This window comes from Lichenostomus cassidix, chromosome 14, assembly GCF_008360975.1.
Source record: "Lichenostomus cassidix isolate B80296 chromosome 14, HeHo_3.0, whole genome shotgun sequence".
NCBI classification, from domain to species: domain Eukaryota; kingdom Metazoa; phylum Chordata; class Aves; order Passeriformes; family Meliphagidae; genus Lichenostomus; species Lichenostomus cassidix.
The window spans coordinates 2,900,254-2,914,297 of NC_139495.1; the positions used below are offsets into that span (position 1 = coordinate 2,900,254).

Consider the following 14,044-nt stretch of genomic DNA (forward strand, 5'->3'; position numbering starts at 1 on the left):
AGCCCTCTCCAGGCAGGATCAGCCTGGGGACACCGAGTCCCTCAAGCATTGGGATCTTGGTGGTGATGCTCTGCCCGGAGATGGGGCCGAGGGGGGTCAGCAATGCTGGGGAGAGCAGGGACCCCAGGAAAACCCATCTGTGTGGTGTGGGGACAATCTTGGAGTGAGCCCGACCTGCCAGGAGCTGGAGTCTGCTCTGTTCCAATTACCAGCTTAATAGCTACATCGAGACCATTAAAAATGCATCAGTGCCTCCGAGGAAAGAACTTCAGCAGAAGTGGAAAATTCATCACTTTGAGTTCCCTTATTAGGAGAAAAGGTGTTTTTTTCCCCCCATTTGTCTCAAACAGAGGCGAAAAGAGGTTATTTCTGCCTGGTGACTTCCCCACGGGACTGTCACGAGGTGTGAACAGGCAGTGTCCAAACCTGGGTGAGGACAGCTTCCCCTCCCTGCAGAGAAGGGAAAACTCAGCACATCCACCACAGGGAGAGGACATGGGGACCACCAGGGCTGCAGCAGCTCAGTCCTTTTAGGGCCAGCAGCTTTCCCTGCCCTGTGCTGAGAACATGTGTTGGGAGCAGTCCCTCTGAAAGGACAGACCCCAGAGTGCTCCCCCAGTACAGTGTGGATGTTTTACTGGTCATACTGGCCCTTTGCAGGGCTGGTTCATCAGGAACTGTAGTGGTAGGACAAGAAGTAAAGAGTTCAAACTGAAATGGGGGAAATATATGTTCGATAGACAAAAGAAATTCTTGTCAGTATGGTGAGCCCTGGCACAGGCTGACCAGAGAAGCTGTGGAATTCATCCCTGGAATTGTCCAGGGCCAGGCTGGACAGGGCTTGGAGCAACCTGGGATAGTGGAAGGTGTCCCTGCCCATAGCAGGGGGTGGAACTCGATGATCTTTAAGGTCCCTTCCAACCCAACCCGTTCTGTGCTTCCATTCTCTGGTGGTTCTCTCCAGGAGCTCCTGAGCTGGAGCTCACGCTGTTCCTGAGAGCCGTGTGCGGAGGAGGGCTGGCTAATGGATTAGCAGGGGGTGTGATGATGCAGCCAGTTTTCTGGGGCTGAGGGTTATTTATTTTGCTTAATTTTTCTTTTCTTTTTTTTTTCCCAGACAGTAGCTGAGCCCGTATCTAGGACAGAGTTTTTTTTTTTTTTGGTTCAGGTGGCCTGTGGGCACCTTGTAGATCGATGGTGTAAATTAGCAAGTTCACCCAGGCCACGGGTTTGTACGAGACGTGTTCAATCCTCCCCTAATAACTGCCTCACCCAGAAACTTCCAAGGCTCTTGTAGCACCTAAGCACTAATGAGCTGAAGCTGCAGAATAGCAATGAAACCTCAGGAATATGGATCAGCCTTTCCTGGCCCAGCCAGAGGCTCTAAAATCGTTTTACCTGGAGGGACCAGTGCAGCCCAGCTGGGAGGGAAGGGTTGAAGTGATGAGCATTGGGTGGAGAAGGTCTTTTCTGCCCACGAGGAGCTGCTGAGGATTTCTCCCAGCTCTCCTCTTCAAACAGGAGGCTACCTGGCTTGTTTTGAGGTGAGGAGAGCTCAAACTCTGGTTTAACCACCAATATCCAGGTGTTTTGGTGCCCTGCTTTTCCCCCTGATAACTGGTCACCCCTGGATATGAGTTTCTGTGGTTTGCTGTGTTTTTACCTCTGGCTTGGACAAAGCATCTCCAAGCATTTTCTGTCTGTCCCAGCAGCCTGGTTTGCAATTCCAGCCCCACAGTGTGAGTATTTATGGGGTGAGTTGTGCCACCAGCCCATGCACAGCTGCTTTGCTGCTCCATCCCCTGGGAATCTCACAGCACCAACATCACCTCCCCATCCATGGGGTGCTGGAAAACCAGGGGGGATTTTCTCATTTTCTGCTGGAGCCCCAAACCAGGTGAAAACTGGCTTGCCCAGCAAATTCAAACCTCCAGGCTTCCCTCCCAGCTTGAAATTCCTACTGATCTTTCCGAGGCGGGGATGCTGCTGGGGGGACGTGGGGGTGGGAGAAGGAAGCCTTGGCAGCTCAAAGCCTGAAAATATCAGAGTTTGACGGCAGCGCTTCGGGGGTGACCGGGGAGGTCACTGCCTGGCAGGGAGCCCCGGTCCCCTGGAGGGTTTGCCAGGAGCTTTTCCAGCCCCAGGAGCTGTGGCTCTGTCCCCTCGCACGCTGTGCTAACCTTTCTGGAAATACCAAGCGGAGCTGAACAGGCTGTTTGTTTGCAGACGCTGGGAGCTGCAGGAACGTGGGCAGGGGGCTGAGAGGAACCTGGAGAGACAGGGTGGCTTTTGCACTTGATTGGCATCCTGGAGCATCTCAGGGTGGAGGAGATGGAAACCTTGATGAGCCAAAGCTGTTACCTCGATATCAGCTGTGATTTCCTCCCTGCTCAGGGTCGCTTGTCTCTCCTCGAGTGATACACTGCTTTCCTCTCATTGAAGCTGAGCTTTCATAAATAAACCCCAAGTTTCTGACAAAAGCTCTGCCTTGGGTCTCCTCGAGTGATACACTCCTTTCTTCTCATTGAAGCTGAATAAGGTTATTCATAAATAAACCCCAAGGTTCTGCCAAAAGCTCTGCCTTGAGTCTATAGCTGCCCCAAACAGCACAAATGGTGTGTGGCTGCTCCAAGCTCCCCTCGGTGAGGCAATTAATTAGCTTTTCCCAGGTCACCCCTGTGCTCTGCACAGGCTCTGCAGAACATCACCTCCTGCAGCAGGTCCTGTTCTGTGCTGGCAGTGAGCAGCTGAGGGATGATGCTCAGGGTCCCAAAGATGTGCCTGGTGATGGGAGCAGTGCTGGGGAGCCCTGGCTGTGTGAGGAGGTGTTTGGCTCATCATCAGAACTGATGCCTAAAATGCTGGTAAAAATTGAGACGCAGACACCACAGTATAGGGAAAAGGGTATTGCCTTGGTTTAATAGGATCCCAGGTGCACCACAACAAAAAGAGAGAGAGCCAGTACCACGTGTATACAATTTATGGACCTCACCAATTAGCATACCTATCTAAAACTCCCCAATAAGAAACCTAACAAATGAAGTAATTGCCCCCTTATTCTAATTACCTCCTGCCCCAAAAGATTACAACTTAGTTTACAAAAACATGTTCCAGGGATGAGGCTCTGTTCAAGGCTGGTGCCTCACGTTCTTGAGATTGTGGGGATGTTTTGTCTTCTCCAAAGAATTCTGAACTAGGTATAGTATAAGAGTTACAAACATGTGGGGCTGAGATACAGGGCGTGAAAGTACAGGAATAGGAGAGGATATAAGGTATATAAAAAGGGTATAAAAGTATAATGAAAAAGGACAAAAGAACCATCAGGCATCACCCCAGGAGCCCCAGGGATGCTCTGTGCTCCTCCCTGGCAGGCTTGACATAGCTGTGTAAATACCCAGCAGCTCTGCATGGCTCTGGCCACTGACCAGGAATGACCAGCAGTGCTGTTGGGTGGGATTTTGGGAGCCTGGAGTGAGGCAGGAGGATGCAGAGGTGCTGGTGGCTCCCAGGGCTGTGCTGGGCTGAGGTGTAGGGCTGGCAGTGGGGCTTTTCAGGCTTCTCCAGCTTGTCTTCTCACCCCACTGTTTCTCATAGGGGTGTGGGTTGTTTTTTTTTTTTTAATCTTAAGCCATGCCTCTTTTCAGGAACCTCTCCAAACAGCCCAGAAGTGCTCTGGGGATCCTGCTGACTGCACCCCACCTCCCAAAGGCTTCCCGGGCTCTGAATTGGCCCCTTTTGGCTCGGGGGATGAGCTCAAGGCTCAAGGGGTCAGAACCTTGAGCTGTGAGGATTTTCCTGCCTCACCCTCACCTTTGCCATAACTCAGAGTGGAATCCACAGGAATCTGGGTTTGCTGTAGGCTGCAAAACTCCAGCAAGGGGACCTGCTTGCTCTGTGGACGACCTCAGCCAAGAGTGAAAGGTTGCTTTTGGGGGTGCAGAACGGCCTCTGTGACCTGAATTTGGGGGAATCCTTCCCCACAGGGCCTCCATGGGATCTCCACTCCCCTTCCACTGCCCTCCCTGAGCCCCACCAGCAGCAGGATGTGTCCTTTCTCATCATCCTGCCCCACCCTGAGCTCCTTTAATTACAGCTTCGAGAGAGATCTTCCCCTTCATTCCCCCAAATCTTCTCCTTAATTAAAATCCTCGATCTGGGCCAGTGGGAAGCAGCTGCTGCCTCTCTGCAGCGTGCTGGGGTGTGCTGCAAGCTGCCAACCCGATTGTGGGCCATGCAGGGACAGCACAGGGACACTGTGGGGACAATGGGGACACTGGCATTGTCACTGTCCCACCTGGCTTGTCCAGGCAACCCCAGGTGATGCTGGCTGCTGGAATCAGCCTGGCTTGGCCCATGGGATCGCTGAAATCACCTGCCACCCCTGTGTCCCCTTCTCTCCCCAGCTTGGGGACATTCCCTGCCCTGGCCTCTGCAGCAGGATTTCTGTTTTCTCCCCGAATTACCCCCGGGAGGTGATTTTACCCCTCCCTGCCTGCCTGGGGTGGGCGTTTTCTGCAGCCATCCATCATCAAAGCAAGGGGGAAGCGTCAGGAATAATTAGTGAGCTGGTGGTGTCAACTTGATCACGGCTGATGTGCCTCTTAATGAAACTCGTGGAAGAGAAAAGCAGAAAAAAAAAAAAAAAAAAAGGGAAAAGGCTGCTGACAACAGATGTATTATTTCACCTCGGATTTACCGGCGCATGCATTTTTCATTCATGGAAGAGGCTGATATGTAGATTTATTCAGAGCAGAGCAGGTACAGCTCTGGGTGGATCAATTCCTGTAGCAGGCTTAGGAGAAAAGGACTTGGCTGAGCAAACAGCCCTGCAAGGCTCTTCCCAAAGTCAGCCCCATATTTTGTGCCCAAGATGTGCTAAAAGGCCAATAATCTTATTTTTTTCTTTTTTCCTTTTTTTTCCAAATCCACACACTTCAGCCCTGATTATACTCTTGCTTTTGGCCAGGGGAGACTTCCACTGACCTCTAATGCTCCCATGTACTTCAGCTGGGGTGGCCTGGGTTGACTTTGTTCTTCTTCCAGCTCTGCTTTGCTGGAGACTCAGTGCTCAGTGCCCCCAGGGTGGCTTCACCCCTACCCTGTTTTGGAGAATTTATGTTATGAATTTATATTTTGGCCATTATATACATATATTATTTATAAAATTGTATTATTTCTACTGAGGTGGCTTCTTCAGGAGACCTTTTTGCCCTCTGTCAGACAAGTTCTGGCTTTTGGTCACCAAAGTCATACCTTGAACCTCAACACCAGCTCCAGGTGTCTCTTACAGGTAACTAAAACTTTACCTCCAGACATGTCTGAAGCTCTTTTTCTTCCCTACATAGCAGGTTGTGGTTTCTCTGTGATCTGGGGGGCTTTGCGCCCCTGGGGGAGAACACCCCGTGGAAGCCAAGTAGAGTTTAATCTCCCTGCAGTGCTGAAAGTGAATCCAAGAAAAGTATTTGAGGTGTTTTTCTCTCTCATTAGGAATGGAAGACAGGAGTCTTCTGTCTTCTGGGTACTATACAACCAGCATGAATTATTTAGAACCAAGCATCTCTCCGATAAATAATTTTTTTATGTGGGGAGATTAAATCTGAATTTTTGGAAAAAAAAAATATAATAACAAAAGCAATTTCTCTCTCGTAAGTCCTCATATTTCACACAGCAAAGAGATCCCAGGCATCCATCCCTGTATTGATCAGCAAATAGGTCCTTGTATAGATTTAGTTCACCCAACCTTGTTTAATTTTGGATTCATTGATTCAATGCAAAGATCTAGATGAAAAGCAAGTGGGCTGTTTCCAGTGCTGGTTATGCTATTTTTAAATAAATCTAGTGCATGCTAAAATAAATATGCAAAACATTTTGTAAGGCCGTGTACGGGTGGGGAGACCAGATGTACTAAAATATTTAACAAACTTTTTCCTGATTTCTCGAAATGCATGTTTTATTTACTAAACACCAGTGGAATTTGATCTCACCCAATGTTTGCTCCGAGGCTGTCCTGCACCCATTGTCTGGGGTGAGCAGGGACGTGGGACCTTGGAGGAGCTGTCTGTGCAGTGACATTGGTGGCACATTGAAATGCAAAGCTCATTAACCGTGTCTGGGATTTTTTTGTTTGTTTCTCCCCTTTTTTTTTATGTTCACGTTGGTTACAAGAGCAGGAGATGAAATATCCATCTACAATTCCCTTTCATCTCCAGGCATGTTTGGGGTTGGTTTTTTGGTTTTTTTTTTTCTCTTCTGTTGCTCAGATGACAAAGTCTCTCATTTGGAATTTTATTTGATTTCAGAAGATGAGAAAGAATTAAAAGCATCTTCAGGAGGTTGAGCTCACCTTACTCTATCCAGGATCCTTCAGAAGGAGGATGAGTGACTTGGCAAAGGTTTTTGCCCCCACAGGATGGAGTTCATCCAGGGGTCAGAGCTTCACCCTGGCTTTTCCTTCACCTGGGGTGACCATCCTGCAGATCCTGCAGATGCCCCTCTGCTTTTCTGGGGAGCAGCATTCAGCTCTGGGTGTACATGCCTGTCTTCTTGAAACCCTCTGCTTTCAATCCAATCAGATTTAACTGAATTGTGGTTTTGATCACATCTGACGGTGGCAGAGATCTTGCTGATAATCAGATTCCCATGGGTGACATGGGAACGGGGCTGGGGGAGGAGGGAGGAGAGAGGGGGGCTGGTGTGATGCCACTTGGTCCTTCTGTCACACCAGGGAGGTGACACAGCAGCCAAGCTCCATCCACTCTGGGCTCATGTCTCAGTGGAGACTGAACCCATCAGGTTGTGCTGGTTTGGGTTAAAAAAAGGCAATTTTCTTGGCAAAGCCCTGAGGTGGCTCCACCTCGCTGCAGGTGGGAGCACATCCAGCATCCCCCAGCACTCCTGGTGCCCAGCCTGGCCTCATCCCGACCTGCCTGGGGTCTGGGCAGGGATGTGGGCTCAGCTCTGCACATCTGCTGTTGCTCACACACTCAGCAGGTGCGGATGGCAGCAATTAATTACAGGAATTCGTGTGTGATTTACGTGAATTCAACTGGAAGTGCAGCCCCAGGGATAGGGGGAATATTCCTTGCAGTGCTCAGCTGCTGCCTGCTCCTGACACCTTTCTGTCAGCATTTCATGGAGAGTTGTGTGTGATTTTGGGGGTAATGAAGCAGGAGGGGAGAGCAAACAGCAGTCTCTGCTCTATCTCTTGGTCCTGGGCATGGCAGGGAAGACTTTGGATAACCTGAGAAAGCAGGAATTTCCCCCCTGGTTGGGATGCTGACAATATCCTCCACCGTGACCTCAACTTCCTGAGACCCTGGGGCACTTGGTGGGGACAAAATGGGGGTCCACAACCCAACCCTGATCCCTGCAGTGCTGTGATGTGGTGCTGTCATTGCATGAGACCACAAGCCTTGCAGGTTTCCAGGACAGAGGCTTGGTGGACCTGCTCTGTCTGAACTTTCCTTGACCTCCCACAGCTCTGTTTGCCTTGGTTTGGATGTCACAGCAGTTTTTCTCATCGAGCAGGTGGCTGTGGCTGATTTATCTCATTGCTGTTTGTTTGGTGCAGCCCTGTGGTTTAATGCACACAATCTCCTGGGGTGCACTGATCAGAGAGTCCCAGAACGGTTTGGGTTGGAAGGAACCTCCAAGATGATTCAGTTCCAACCCTGAGACACCTTCCACCAGATCAGGGTGCTCCAAACCCCATCCAGCCTGGCCTTGAGCACTTCCAGGGATGGGGACAGAAGAGACCTGTGACAGTGAACTGCCTGAAGGGAGGATGGAGGCTGCACTTGAGGGTGCACACGAGCAAAGAGAGACTCCTGCAAATCTTGCAGTTTGCTGACTCGGTGCAGGAGATAGCAACAAGCCAAGAGACTCAAATATCCTGGCCAGAAGGATGGGAGAACATTGCCAAGACAAGCAGGTGTCCAACAGAGCAGCTCTGGGCCTGGAAGAGACAGGAGGAGTACGGAAAGGAACGACGAGGGAAAGAAACAGAGGTGTAAGGTGACCGCTAGAAATAGAAGGGAGCAAGTGATATTTTTATCAGAGGTATCCTGGAGAAGGCACGAAGGAATCCAGCCCTGACATCCCCAGCTCCTCATGCACGAGCTTTTCCTCTCAAACCCAGTATAAACCATCTCAAAGGCTCATCTCAGCTCGCTGTGAGAGAGGGCAGAGCTGGCCATGGCAGCTGGGCACTTCCACTGGTCCACTGGCTTGGGTCACACCTCCACTGGCTTGGTTCAGATCGATAACGAGCTAATTAGTTGCTATGGAAATGTAATGTGGGAGAACTTCGGGGAGGAGAAATTATAGGTAATTTTTATTTGTTTGGGCCCTGTTCCTATAGCAACAGGAGAACTTGTCACTGACTACCAGTTGGTTTCCATGGAGTTGGCTGCTAGTTCTGGATTATTAATGCCTCCAAGCATAAAACAATTTACCTAGTAGGGACTGGTGGATTGTCCTCCATCATCCATGGGAACTTTGCAGTTTGCCAAAGTTGGGGGCTTGCTCTCATGGTGGAATGAGCACACCCTGAAAAGTTGGGCTGGAGTGTTCATCATCAACAGACGTAGTGCTGCAAGGATCGATTATTCTACCCCTCTCCTGAGTTGAAGACATCGTGGAATGAATAATCCATCACTCCATAGCTTGTTCAACTCTCAGCACTGCCTGATTTTTAATTGGATTTTCTCCATCTTCGGCTTCCAGATGCTTGGCGTTGGTCTGCCTTTCTCTGCTAAATTAAAAAGTCTTTTAGCACCTGGCAGTTTTGCTGTAAAGGGACTTACTGTAATTAAGTCCTTTCTCATCTCACCACGACTGGTTCTCCTGAATGAAGCTGTTTGTTTTCCTTCAGCCCCTCACCTGACGCGTCCCCTGTTTTTGTTCTCCTCCGAACAAAAGGGATGCTGTGTCTGCTTTGCAGAGGGCTGGAGCTCTGTCGAGGGACTTCTCCAAACTCCTCCAGAAGCTGAGCCTTGGAAGCAGACCAAACACTCCTGAAGAGACTGGATTTGGGAGAGATTGGTTTTATGATAGGTTGTAATTTCCCTCCCACCAACTAACTCCTCAGCTTTCCAGGGGTGATAATTACCCAGCAGGAGCTAAAATGTCTCTCCCTGCTCCCCTCTTTATCAACCCATTCTCCACTTTGAAGGCATCACCACTTCTTTCCAGTGTCCTGGCCAATCTCTGCAGCCAAGTGAGCTAGGAGCACCTGTGCATCCTCTCTTGGTTTGGAAAATGGTGCAACATCCACCACCCCTCCCCATGGAGAGCCATCTCACTCCAGCTTTGAAGGCAAATCAGTTGATCAGCATGTGGATAAACCTTTAAGGATATCTGGCTGAGCACACCAGGCAAGAAGCAAAGGGCAGCTCCTCACCACCAGCCCTTCCTTGGCTCTCTTGGCAAGCTCTGCTGCTGCTCCCCAGCTCTGCATGCTGTGCTGGCAGCTGCTCTGTCCCCGTTGGTGAGGCAAATCCCAAGTGCCTCAAAACCAGGGTGCAGAGGGGCTGGAGGATGAGTCTGAGGATGAAGAATTTCTGTGGAGATGGGAGGAAAGTCCTGAGCCATCCAGGTGGGGTCTGCCTGGCAAAGCCAGTGAAGCCAAACCCCCAAGATGGAAGAAAGGCTTCATCCAAGAGTTCCTGCATCTCCTTAGTGCCACTTGATTTATAGATAAATTACGTAAGAAATCCCTCTGCAAACTCTGTGTTTATTCTTCCATATGTTTCTTTCCAGCAGTGGTACCCATGGAGGGAGAGGCTTGGGAAGCTCTGTATTTAGGCAGCTGGCAATGATGGCTTTAGCACAGACTGGCTGTTGGATGGAGAGTGTCAGCTGGGTGCAGGAGGCACATCCAGCACACCAGGAGCCCAGCTCTGGGTTGAGAATCCAGGTCAGGGATTCTCACAGAGGAGATGAAGGCAGCAGGTGCCCAGGAGGTGACATGCTGGGAATGCACCACGTTGGCCCTGCTGGGGTCTCTCTGCCCATATCAGTGTCTTGGCTATAAATAACAGGGATGTTCTGGGTGGTCACCTCCAGCCTGGCTGTGATCTGTGACTCACCAGCTTCCTGTCCACAGCAACGCTACGGATTGACTCATGGCTATGGGAGTGTTTCACCCTGAGCCCACAGCCCTTTGATTTCACCAGACACCCTTGTGTGTTTACAGACCAGAGATGTCCATCTCAGGGCTGTGAAAACTGGTGACATCCTGCAAAACCACGATGCTTCATCCTGAGCTTCACCTGGTTCTCCTCCTCCCCTTCCTTCATGCGTGGCTGGCAAGAAATGCTTCCTGGCTTGGCTTGAGCTGCAGCTCTCCCAGGTTGGACTTTGTCTCACCTGTGTTGTTGCAGCCCCTTCCAAAATCAGGGTTTTCCCAATAACGTCCCAGTCTTCCAGAGCCTGGAGCAGCCATGGCTCTGCACCAGAGCAGGCACTCATGGAGGTGTGGGAAGGCAGATGATGTGGGCTTGTTCAGCCACCCAGAAGATGTTTGAAGCAGCATCTGGAAGGGGTAAGCATGGGAAGTATCCAACACCTTGAGCCACAGAACCACGGGATGGTTTGGGTTGGAAACACCTTAAAGTCCACCTAGTCCCAACCCCCTCATCATGGGCAGGGAAGCTGTGTCCCTGGTGACAGTGGAGCTGTGCTGCTTTGCTCTGATCTGTCACCATCGTGGCACAGCAGGGGAAAGCATGGCATGTGCTGTGTCACAAGGTAAGGCTGGTGCCAGCTGAGAGAGCCATCCCTCAGGGATGTGAGGGAGATCTCCTCTCCTCCAGCCCTTGCCCATGCTCTGAGGGATGTGGTGTTGCCACCTGGGAGGGCTGTGCTGGGAAAGGGTGGCGTGGCTGTGGTGAGCCCTGGAGATCCCGCCCGGCTCTGCGGGACTGCGGTGGGAGGAGGAGGCAGTGTTTGTTTGTGTGACACACCAGCACATGTTTTTACTCTGAGTAACCTTCTGCCAGAGAATGGAGCCTCCTGCCGTGCCCTGAGCTCTCAGAGAGGTGCATGGCAGAGCCCTGGGGCTTTGAGTGTTGTGTCCACCTACATGCAGTACCTCTCCATGAGAGCTGGCAGCAAGAAGGTGGCCATGGAGGAGCTCCATGCTGGGACAAGCCTGGGTGGCTGCTCCTTGTCATCCAGCAGCTCTGCCATGACTGCAACAGGCAGGTTTGGGCTGTTCTCCACAAAGTGGGTGAGACCTGTTTGGGTATGGTGTTGTCCCAACCTCCTGCTCCAGGTTTCTGCTCTCCCCAGCCCTTTGTGATGCTTTCAGCCAGCTCTGTTGGGAGGTTCTCTAGTGCTGAGGAGTCCAGGTGGGCTTGTGGTGAAGCCTGGGGTCCTTCCCATCACTTACCTCAGTCCCCTGACACCCCCAGGATTTCCCCACACCATTGAGGAGCATGAAGGTTTATTACAACATCAGATACTCAAGCCAGGTTGGACCAAGCCCAGGTTGGATTAGTCCTGGGTGAGAAAGCCCTTTTACCTTTAGGAATGGCCACAGCAGACCTGATCCTGCACTAAGGACTTGCTGGCAGCCTCCTCTCCTCACCAGCTGTGGCCAAGAGCAGGTTGTGTGTGCCAAGGGGTGGATCTGCTGCAGCCTCCTGTCCACTCCCTGCCCGCTGACAGCCTTGCCTCACTAGGAACATGTCTTTCCAGGTGAGCATGGCAAGGTGTTTCCTGTGGAGCCACTAACCAGTGGTTGAGCAAGCGTTGCTGGCTTGAAGGCAGGCTCTCCTCCTTCCCCAGTCTTTTCCCTGCTCTGGATCCATGTCTTCTGTGAGCTGCTGATGTTCCCCAGCTCCTCAGCCTCGCCCACGGGAGGAGTGGAGATGTCGTGGTCCCCTCTGGGCTCTGGCAGCAGAAGAGGGTGGTGAGGGTTGGCTTTGAAGAGGTGAAGATCTTCCTCCAGCAGTGTTTGGGAGGTAGGAGCAAGAGGAGAGCTCCAGGAGGTGCCTGAGTGTGAGTCTGTGGGGATGGGATGGGATGGGATGGGATGGGATGGGATGGGATGGGATGGGATGGCAGAGCTCATGCAGCTGCTCCAGCCTTGCTTCACCTCCCACTGAGCTCCAGGAGGCTCCTTGATTGCCAGGAAGGGACATTTGGAGGTTCAAAGCAGTGATCTACAGCAATCCACGTCTGCTGGAGTGTCCTAGAGGCTCAAGGGATGAACTGTCTCTCTCCCATGGGACCTGGGAGGGTTATGAGGACATATCTGGGTTTTTCTTCAGGGCTGGGCTCCTCATCTACCCCTAGCAGTGAAGAGAAGAGTGGATGTGGTGCCCTGGGGGTTATCTCGGAGCTTGAAGGGACTCAGGGTGGTTTCCTGGTCCAGTTTGTTCTCCAGGGCTTTTTTTCCTGCCTGGGCAGCAAGGCCAGAGCAGGTGTTTGTTTTTGGAGGAACTGTTTCTGCAAAGGGATTTCCTTTCTCTGTACTTCCCCATCTCCCTGCAGGCTCTTCCATGCCAGTTCTGGGGGCTGTTTGCAGCACACTGAGCCATCTCTGACAGGACTCCCTGCACTTTTGGACACTGACAGGGATTCTTTTCTCAGGGTATGGACAGGTTATTTTGAGTGTCCTGTAACCTGCAGGGCAGGCTATCCTGGTGGTTCTCTGGGGATCCCACCCTCTGTGTTGGGGGCTCAGGGGGTGCTGAGGAGGAGATGTGACCCTGGGCAGGACCCACCAGGCTGTGCTCCATCTCCAGGACACCGTGCTCCCTTCTCCCTTCTCCACCCTGTTTAAACTTTCATCTCCCAATCAGCTTCTGCAGCAGAGCAAACATTGTCTGGTAATTAATCTGCACAGATGGGCTTTGTTTGAGCAAGCTGGTGTGCACTGGCTGAAGAGGAGGGTGAGGCAGGGGGTTTGGGGTGGGGGCACCTCGCCACACCCTGCTCTGGGCTTTTCCCGTGTCCTGGAGATTCCTGGGATCACCAGATCTTAGCACCAGTGCTTGGAGCCGTGCTGGTCCAGGACATTTGGTTTTGTCAAGTGAGAAAATAGGTTTTGTGGTTGTGAAACCCTGATGGAGGTAGGAGGTTCCCACTCCTCTCTCAAGTGCTTCTTGCCTCCTCCTGAGCTGCTCCATCCTCTGGGATCAGAGTAGCTGGGTTTGAACATGGAAAATGTTAAAATGCTGTCAAAGATCTCACCCAGAAAACCTCAAAGTAAATGGGAATCTGCATCTCCCAAGAAAAAAGTCCTTTTGGAAGTCCTTGAGCGCTTGAATACCCTTGAATTATTTTTGCTCCCCTGGTAATTATTGCCTCAGTTTGTGCTGAATTGGCAAAGTACTCCTGTTGCCCCCGAACCTCATTTTTCAGGTGAATCACTGTTAGCTGATGTTTTTTGGGGCACTGGTTGCTGCAGGTTCTCACAGCCTCCATGGCTGAGAGGAGAGAACACAACTTCCCAACCCCATTAGCACCAGGACAGATTTATTGAGAACTCAGGGCCCTGCCTGCCCCTGCCCCACATGGGGAGAGCATTTCTGGGGACAAACTGGAAACGTGGAGCTCTGTCCTGAGCCCTTGTGTGACTGAGCCCAGACAGCCATTAGGGAGGGAGACATCTCCCCCACCTACATCTGCTGGCTGCAGGTGACAGATGCCACAGAGCCAGGCAGCTCCAAATATTTATAAACCACAGCAGAGCAGCATTTCCCAGCCTCAGAGACTTCCACCTACCTGGCAGCCAGATCCCAACCCGAGCTGCCCTCCTCCCTGGCCTCGATTCTGCTTTGCTGCCGGCAGCTGGGGCTGCTTTTTTTTTTTATTTTTTTTTTTTTTAATAGAGCATTTCTAGATTACAGCAAGTGACAGGAGAGTGATTTGTGATGGGTCAGGTTTCCTGCCCTTTCTCTTATAGCCCTGGCTTATAAAAATACTCTCCCACTGGGATTGCTTCGGGTCCATCTCGGCTGGCTGGTTCAAATCCCTCGTTATTACTGGTGTTAGGAGGGCTTGGGAAAGCTTGCTGCCTCCTGGTAGCAGTGCC

The 14,044-nt window shown here is 51.4% G+C and overlaps 1 protein-coding gene across 1 annotated transcript in view; it reads left to right on the forward strand.

Moving 5' to 3' along the window:
- The first annotated feature begins 11,783 nt into the window (after positions 1-11,783).
- The window catches only part of LOC146430645 (ATP-sensitive inward rectifier potassium channel 12), a 55,382-nt gene continuing 53,121 nt past the window's right edge, over positions 11,784-14,044 (forward strand). The window contains exon 1 of the mRNA XM_085074476.1: positions 11,784-12,003. The gene's annotated coding sequence lies outside the window, so the exon portion shown is untranslated. The remainder of the gene's footprint in view (positions 12,004-14,044) is intronic.